We start from the raw sequence: 9,280 nt of genomic DNA on the forward strand, positions 1-9,280 counted from the left end.
GGAGAGGTCAGGGGGAGAGAGAGAGAGAGAGACAGGGAGGGTCAGGGGGAGAGAGACAGACAGACAGGGAGAGGTCAGGGGAGAGAGAGAGAGAGAGAGACAGGGAGAGGGCAGGGGGAGAGAGAGAGAGACAGGGAGAGGGCAGGGGGAGAGAGAGAGACAGGGAGAGGGCAGGGGGAGAGAGAGAGACAGGGAGAGGGCAGGGGGGAGAGAGAGAGAGACAGGGAGAGGGCAGGGGGAGAGAGAGAGAGAGACAGGGAGAGGGCAGGGGGAGAGAGAGAGAGACAGGGAGAGGGCAGGGGGAGAGAGAGAGACAGGGAGGGGGCAGGGGGAGAGAGTCAGACAGGGAGAGGACCGAGAGACAGAGGGGAGAGTGCAGAAGGAATGCAGAGAGAGACAGGGAGAGGGCAGAGAGAATGCAGAGAGACAGGGAGAGTGCAGAGAGAATGCAGAAAGACAGAGTGAAAGTGCAGAAGGAATGCACAGAGAGAGAGGGGGAAAGGGCAGAGAGAGAGAGAGAGACAGGGAGAGAGCAGAAAAAGAGTGACAGGGAGAGGGCAGAGAGAATGCAGAGAGAGAAAGAGAGACAGTGCAAAAGGAATGCAGAGAGAGAGAGACAGGAAGGGAATGCAGAGAGGGATGAATGCAGAAAATGCAGATAGAGAGAAAGATGGAGAATGCAGAGAGAGACAGACAGAGGGGGCAGAAAGAAATAGACAGGGAGAGTGTAGAGACAGTAGGAGGGAGGGTGCAGAGAAAGATAGAGTACGGGAGAGTGCAGAGAGAGAGAGACAGAGCAGGAGAGAGGGAGTGTGCCAGAGAGAGAAAGATGGGGAGAGTACAGAGGGAGACAGAGATGGGGTTCATGTGCGATTTGGTGTGCTGGTCACTCCGTTTGCTGTTATTAGTGCAGAGGGAGGGAAGGATCACTGCCTGAACTAAGATCAGGGTTGGAACTCAGGTATTGGGGAGAAAGGCATTGCATCGTCTGAAAGCGAGACAGTAGAGATTCACTGCTCTTATGCTTAAGTTTAGCTCAGTAAATAATTTGTACCTAAAAGAAGTGAGACAGATTTGACACTGACACAAAAACTTGTCATGTTCACCACTAGAAGCGACTTATTTATATATGGTGTAAAAGTACATGTTCGTAATGCGTGATACTCAACATGTTCTGGAATCCTGAGCTGCTTCCATATTATTCTTTATCTAGTGCATGAATCTCCCAAAAGTTGTTAATAAATTGAGGCAATGTGGCACAGTGGTTAGCACTGCTACCTCACAGCGCCAGGGACCTGGGGTTCAATTCCTGGCTTGGGTCACTGTCTGTGCGGAGTCTGCACATTCCCTGCGTCTGTTTGGATTTCCTGCCAGTCTGAAAGACATGCTGGTTCGGTGCATTGGCCATGCTAAAATTCTTGCTCAGTGTACATGAACAGATGCTGGAGTGTGGCAACTAGTGTGGCTCCAGTTTCATCCACACTCCAAAGATGTGCAAGTTAGGTGGATTGGCTATGGTGAATGTGGGGGTTAGGGAATTAGGGCAGGGAGAGCGTCTGGATGAGACACTCGTCAGAGAGTTGGGTGTGTACTCAATGGGCCAAATAGCCATCTTCTGCAATGTATGGATTGGATGTTTGGTTTATTGTTGATTGTCATGAGTTTGAGTAAGCAGTACCTTCCACGAATAGTTTTATGGTATCATCGCACACAAAGCATTCCCACAATTTTGATACTATAGGTAGACATTGGAATGTGAATTTTCCAAAGAGCAGGCTGAAGCCAAGAATATGACCAGCATTGGCAACTTGCTGCCAGTATGTAAATATAGTCCAAAGACCAATTTATATCAGTCCTTCAGCTTCTTCGCATGGCTACACACTGCTGAGTAACTGACTAATATCACCAACTGCCACACGTTGAAGTTCACAGACCAACTAGAATACACAAAAACTGACTGTAGATTGCAGAATAAATGAGGAACCCGATCTCCTGCGATTAAAGCGACAAATATAAAAACAACTACATTGTATTCTTGAGTTGAACTAGCTACCTTGGTGCATATAGACAATTTGCATCGCTCGTTCCAAAAATAGCAGCAGCCCCAAAGTAACCTGGTAAATTTGCTAAATTTTATAGCCTGCTTTAAAAAGATATTCTTGACAATGCAAATCTGGCAAATTTACATTGAGGTTGTCAATGACTGAATGAGACATGCTACGCACTTCGGTGAAATTGTGGCAAGTCACATACCATAAAACTTCTATTAGAACGAAATGTGCATTTTAAGTTTAAAGTTGAACCTGTTTTGATGCAATTTATTTTGAAAAGTAAATGCCATTCAACCTGCTGAATTGAATGTAAATGAGTTCAAAGTCTATGTTACTCCGACAATTTCACTAATGTTGACAGCTCTATGTAGCAATGTGTTTGCTTGTTATTGTGAAAACAGAACAAACAGTGACTGCTAAATCTATTGAACTGCTACTAAAATATCCATTTCTTTATTTTTCCGAAAGGATAGTGGCACTGAGGCAAGCCTTTGGCCCAGCCCACTCTGCACCCACTGAAAGAATCTGAGTCCAACGGCTCTCTGCTTGAGATTGTGGGGGATGTGGGTCTGCTGCCAATCTGTCTGAGATCAGTAGGGGTGGGGGGGGGGGGGGGGAGGAGGGTGGGTCCTCTGTCATTCTGTCTAAGATTAGTGAGGGGAAGGGAAGGTCAGCTGCCGCTCTGCCTAAGATGAGTGAGGAGGAAGGGTGGCAGAGGGTTGGGGGGATAGGGGGGTCAGTAATCTTATGGGGCTGGGCAATGTCTGTGGGAGCCAGGGTGAGGCATTACCTGGCTTGGGAGCAATGTGGCAGGAGAACAGCACTCTACTAATTTTTTTGAGCATGCGCTGTTGAAGGCTGTGATTGGAGCTGCAGGATTTTGGATGCGTTAAGCCCCGTCCACAGGCCTGTGCAACATGATTCGGAATTGTTGATATTTTTGCAGCCAGAGTGAGTATGGGGGTGCCTGAGAATGGGTCTAAAAGTCAGATCTGAAACACTCCCAGACTCAAGTCCGCCCAGCACTTCGAATCAAAATAGTAAAATAGGGCCCAATGTTTCTTTTGACTCTCTACCAGAAGTGAAGGGAGAATGTGTTTGTGCTGTCAGAGATTGCAACAAAAAGTAGCAACTTTAAGAACAACAGACAGATGGTGGGGGGGGGTAGGAATGAGGCAGTAATTTGTGGGATCTTAAAGAAAAGTGGCTTAAGATGGAGGGGAAAGATCGCAACTAAAGTTGTCTAAATCAATGTTGAGTCCCAAGACCTGTAATATGCCCAACCAGAAGATGAGATGCTGCTCTTCCAGCTTGAGCCAGGTTTCACTGAAGCACTGCAACAGGCCAAGGATGGACATGTGGGCATGTGAATAAAGTGCTGAGTTAAAATGGCAAAGTTCTTGTGTTACACTGCCAACTTCTGACACCATGAAGAATGTTGTATGTCCCTTAAATTGCTGACATCTTCTGTTGCACCTTTGCTGAATTCTGAATTGCTCCCAATCCTCAGGCTTGCTGTTTTTTTCTAGCAACTTTGTATGACTCCTCTTTGGAACTAATACTATCCCTAATTTATTTTGTTAACCAGAATAGGGCACTTTTCTTGTTATGTTTTTGTATCAAGCAGGATGTATAACTGTTGCAATGCATACAGTCATTCTTTAAATATTGCCATTGCCTATCCACCATCATGTGTTATAATGAAGTTACCCAATCTATCTTAGCCAACTCATACATTTGTAGGCACATCTCCGGGACTCTGGATTACTGGATTGGGTGGGGGATAGGCATTCTAATCAGTATTCTGTAAACTGTGTGTGCCTTTATATGCTCTGTTTGTGATCAGAACTCCCACTCACCTGACAAAGGGACAGACCCTGAAAGCTTGTGGCATTTACTACCACATAAGCCTGTTGGACTTTAACCTGGTGTTGTGCTTTTGAATCTGCTTTCACCACAATTTCAAATGGTGCATTTCAGATGCCAATAACTCACTGTGCTAAATATTTTGTCATGCTATCCTTGGTCCTTCTGCCAATCATTATAACAACAACATCTTATATTTATATAATGGCTTTAATGTAATGAAACACCTCAAAGCATTAATTTGAGTGTAAAGTTGAGTTTGGCATTAGTTGAAGTGTAAAACATGAGATAGACTAGGGGAGGAGTAATTTGACCAGCGTGTGTAACGCAGGCTTCAATTCAAATTCATATGTTTTGCCCTTGATTTGATTATTTTGATTCCATATTCTTTAGAGTGTAATGGCAAAGCTTATGGCTATTTGGAATGCAGAGAAGTAGGATCGCCTGGAGCAATGCAGGATTTGGAAGTTGGAGATACAAAACTCACTGGCTGGAAGGTGCCATTACAGAATGACAAGTCCCATTTACCACTATTAATGTGGATGTCGGAATATACATCGGTTAAAGCTAAACATAAAAACATAACCAAGAGGTGCTATCAGGAATTTTTAAATGCTCATCAGCTATGCAGATGAACATAAACTGCTATCACCTTGCCTCTCCAGCAGAAATGTTTTTCTGGTCACTTGCCAAAGCTGTATCTTAAATAGTTTTCAAAATTTTCTTTCTATAATTTCACCCTTTTCTATCCCATTGGTTCTGTTGATTACTCAGTTACAGAATATACTACGTTCACACTCTCACTATTAAATCCTAACCTTGCTGATTTTTGAAAAGCATGTTTTATCTGTCTTGGTACATATATTATGTCCAATGGCAGATGTATCTATTGCGCTATGTGTCTGTTTGGCGTCTCAATGATGAGATAAAGTATAGAAAGCTTGGAATTCCTACAATACAAAAGGAGAACATTTGGCCTAGTGAGTCTGCACCAACTCTCTGAAAGAGCAGCCTTCCCAAGTCTATCCCCCCATCTTGCTTTATCCCTGTAACCCAACACATTTACCATGGCTAATCCACCTAGCCTACGCATCTTTAGACTCTAAGGGGCAATTTAGCATGGCCAATCCACCTTACCTGCACATTTTTGGGCTGTAGGAAGAAACCAGAACACCTGCAGGAAATCAACGCAGTCACAAAGAGAACGTGCAAACTGCACAGTCACCCAAGCCCAGAATTGAACCCAGGACCCTGGTGCCTTGAGGCAGCAGTCCTAATAACCATGCTACCATGCCAACCTTGAGACTAATCCGTTCAAACATGAATCATTTATTGTTGATCTTAAATTATGTTCTTATGTTCTTATGATAATATTCCAGTTGTGGCTATGCATGCTGCTGCTGTTCCCATGCAGGCTCCTTCCAGGGTGTACTCTGAGTCCATTAATATGTGACTCTACGCACCATACTGTGCATGGTACTATTCTTCAGTCTGATGTTAATTCTTGATCTGCCAAGCAACTTTACATTACAATGCTATGCCAGTGCACAGAGCATCCCTCGTTCTCCTCAAAACAAAATTTTCCTTCCTTGCAACGGAGTATTGCAATACAATCTTTTCTTGCTATCCTTTCTTCCCTCTCTTCCAGTCTCTGACTTTATACATTCAGACAGTAAGACATGACAGTTCTTTGACATCTCAGTCTCACACTTGGAGGAATGGTAATAGTGCTCTGTGTTTCTGATGTTGGTTATTTCCATTTAATTTGCTTTTTACATTCCCTCAAGTTGCACTTTTGTTATTAGCAAATGTTAATGTTGTCCTTATTCTTATAGCGTGTGAAAAATTCTTCAACAGGTTTTCATTTACTTTGTGAAGCTCGCTTGTTTCATCTTAAGTGGTTTTTTTTTGGTTCTGTGCATTTGTCCCATTCCATCAGAAGGGGATGCACAATCTGTTCTTCCTGGAGTGGACTAAAATATTTTTCCTCCATGTTCTTACTGTGACAAATGGAGATGAATGTTTGATTTGAGGGTTCCTAAATTAAACACTCATTTCCACTTGTCTCATGATTTCAGCCAATCATCTGCTACATTTGCAAATCGTTTGGCAAGGTTATGAATCTTGTTATGGAGCATGATGGTTTCCAATGTGCCCGAGACATCCACTACCTTTACTTCTAGTGACTGGTCTGAGTTATATTTTCCAACTTTATTTCTGTCAGTTCTTTCTTTGCAGCAAAACAATGTCCTTGTCCTTCAGTGTGATTGACTATTTACCAGGTCAGCCTGCAGTGAAGGCTGAACTAGTTTCAGTTCTGTAATTGTGCTACTCCCAGCTTCATTATCCATTCACAGCTTGGGAAGTTTGATTACCTTTCCTTTCAATGGCTCCTCATTTTCATTCAGCTGCATCTTCAGCTCTTCATTCTTGTTCTTTCGCTTTTGGCTTCCTCCTGGAACATAGAGCACTGCTGAGCCTGCTCTGCCAACTGTTTCTTCAGTTTGTTCAGAGTGACGATAAACTCATTTAATTTTTCTTTGAAATTTTCCGCTGGAATAAACTTTGTCACAAGGGATTCTTTATAGCATGTGAAAATTCATCAACAGGTTTTCCTTTCTTTGCGAAGCTCACTTGTTTCATCCTAACCTTTCTGTAATTCAACAAAGATTCGAGTTTCTTCTGCTGTGATTCAACATTGCTGTTCATGATAACCTTCATTTCTTCAAATTACTGTATGGTTGCACATACCTTTTGCTTTTGTTCTTGAAGGACAAGCAACTATTCTTTCAACTATTTATTTCATCTTGTAAAGCTCTAGCCAACTCTCTTTGTTCTTCAGTGCATTGTTTTATTGCAATTTATTGATAATTTGAATGCAGCTTTTTCTGAAGTAATATTCAATGCTCTTTTTAGTTCGTCATGCTTTTCCATTTCTACATATTATTGATTCTTCAAGGAGTCTTTCGGGTTTGGAACTTCTTTGTTTGCTGTTTCTGCCTGGCTATACATCTACTTCAGTTTTTTCAGCTCCATTTTTGATTTGCCAATTGTGGAACTGAAGGTCATTCTTTGCCCCGGTAGCTTTGTGTCACCTCTGAAATTTATTTGTTCAGATCTGAAACAGCTTGGTTCATTGAAGATTTTGGTTTTCAAAAGTATATACTTAGCTTGAATCTTGCATTTTGAATCTTGAATTCAACTTTGATGCAGATATTTTCCTGTAGAACAGCTTCACTTATTTTTTGCACATTTTGCCTCTTTTAGAATTACCTCAGAAAGCTTTCCTGCATTCACACCAGCTAATTCTGGCTTGATGGTTACTGGTATGCAAGGTTCCCCTCTCATTGAATTTGGGGATATTTGTGGTGTCTTCTCCCTCAGCGAGTTGTTTAATTAGTCACCACCATTCACAATTCGATGAGACGGGACTGCAAAGCTTAGATGTGATCTGTTTGTTCTAGGACCTCTTAGCTCTGTCTATTGCCTAATGCTTTTGTTGATTGACATGCAAGTCATCCTGTGTTGTAGCTTCACCAGATTGACAATTCATTTTAGCTATGCCTGATGCTCCTCCTCAACATGAAGATGAGACTTCACCTTCACAAAGACTGTGCGGTCATTCCTATTGATGTTGTAGCAGAGAACTTGGGTGAGAAACAGGTCATGTAGGTTTTTTCCTCTTGGTGGTTCCCTCACCATCTGCCACAGACTCAGTCTAACTGCTATGTCCCTTAGGATTTGGCTTTGTCTGTACTGGTGCTACTGAACCACTCTTGGTGATGGACATTCCCCATCCAGAGTACATTCTGCACCCTTGCTACCTATGGTGCTTCTTCTAGTATTGAGTCTACACCAGAAGTTGCACTGGGTTTGCCTATAAATGAAATGCTAACCTGTTGATGCTAGAACACAGGATTACAAGCAAGCTAAATGCAGAAGGTGTATGCTACGTTCAGAGGCAAGTATTCCCACAGCCAGCATGTCAGACTCTGTACAGCTTCTTTAGTAGAAGAGCAGTGCCCTTGTTAAGATGTCAACTTCAATCAATATAGTTAAAGCATATTATTTGTTTATAATCTCATTGCTGTTTATTGAACCTTGTGTTGCACAAATTCCATCATTCCTATATTGCAGTAGTGACTGCATTTCAAAAGCAATTAATTGACTGCAAAGCACTTTGAAACATTCTTTACTACATTCTGTGTCATGGTTATTAATCCATCACCTGAGGCTTTTCAGGACTTCAGTTCAAATTCTTCCATATTATTACTTACAACATGAATCATGATTTTTGACTCTTCTTCCCTCTCCAAAGTGTATCAGATCACTACATATGAAGATGGGTGGACTGGCGACTGATTTAGTTCATTGTGAATCATCTCCAACATCTTATTTTGATTGTATTGCATACTCTGGCTAAGGCCTGGTCACTTTGCTCTTTTGTATTTTTCCCCTATTTAAAATCCCAAATAATCAATATACTTTTTTAACCACCTTACTAACTTGTTCTACTGCCTATAAGGATTTATGCGCATGGACATTAGGGTCTCTCTATTTATCTACACTTTTCAAAACAGTACCATTCTTGGTAAACTGCCTTTCCATATTAAAATTTCTAATGTGCATTATTTCACATTGGTCTGGTTTGAACACCATCTGCCATTCTTCTGCCCATTTCACTATCCTGTGTCATCCTGAAGCCTGAATCAATCCTCATCATAATTTACTATTTTGTCAAGTTTCATGTGACCTGCAAACTTCATAATGGTGCTTTCTACCACCAAGTTCAGGCTGTTCATACGAGTTGAAAAGAGCAATGGGCCAAAGATTGATCCTTGGGAAATATCATTGCAAGCCACATCCCAGTCTGAGAAACATCTATTCAGCATCACCCACTGCTTCCATAATCCAGTTTCATATCCATAGCCCAACTTTCCCCTTAATTCCATAGGCTTCCTTCTTTTTAAACAACTCTCCAATCTGGCCTCCTGAACGCCCACGTGAAAATCTATAGCACTACTTTCCCTGTTACCTCATCAAAGAATGTGAGCAAGTTAGCCAGTCACAATTTGTCTTTAACAAATACTCGCTGGTGCCCTTTGATTAACCTGACTTCCAAATGTAATTTTACCTGGTTCCTGATAATAGTTTTTAATAACCTCCACAACACCAATGTTAGGTTGACTGACCTGTAGTTTCCTGGTTTACTCTTGCCACCTTTTTTCAATAATAATATAAATTTAGCAAACCTACAGTCCTGACACTGCTCCTGCATTTAATGAGTTGGAGATGCTGGTGTTGAACTGGGGTGGTCACAGTAAATAGCCTCAAAACACCAGTAAAAGGCCAACAGGTTTATT

Source organism: Carcharhinus amblyrhynchos, chromosome 2 (genome assembly GCF_965287045.1).
Source record: "Carcharhinus amblyrhynchos chromosome 2, sCarAmb.v2.hapA, whole genome shotgun sequence".
Taxonomy (NCBI): Eukaryota; Metazoa; Chordata; class Chondrichthyes; order Carcharhiniformes; family Carcharhinidae; genus Carcharhinus; species Carcharhinus amblyrhynchos.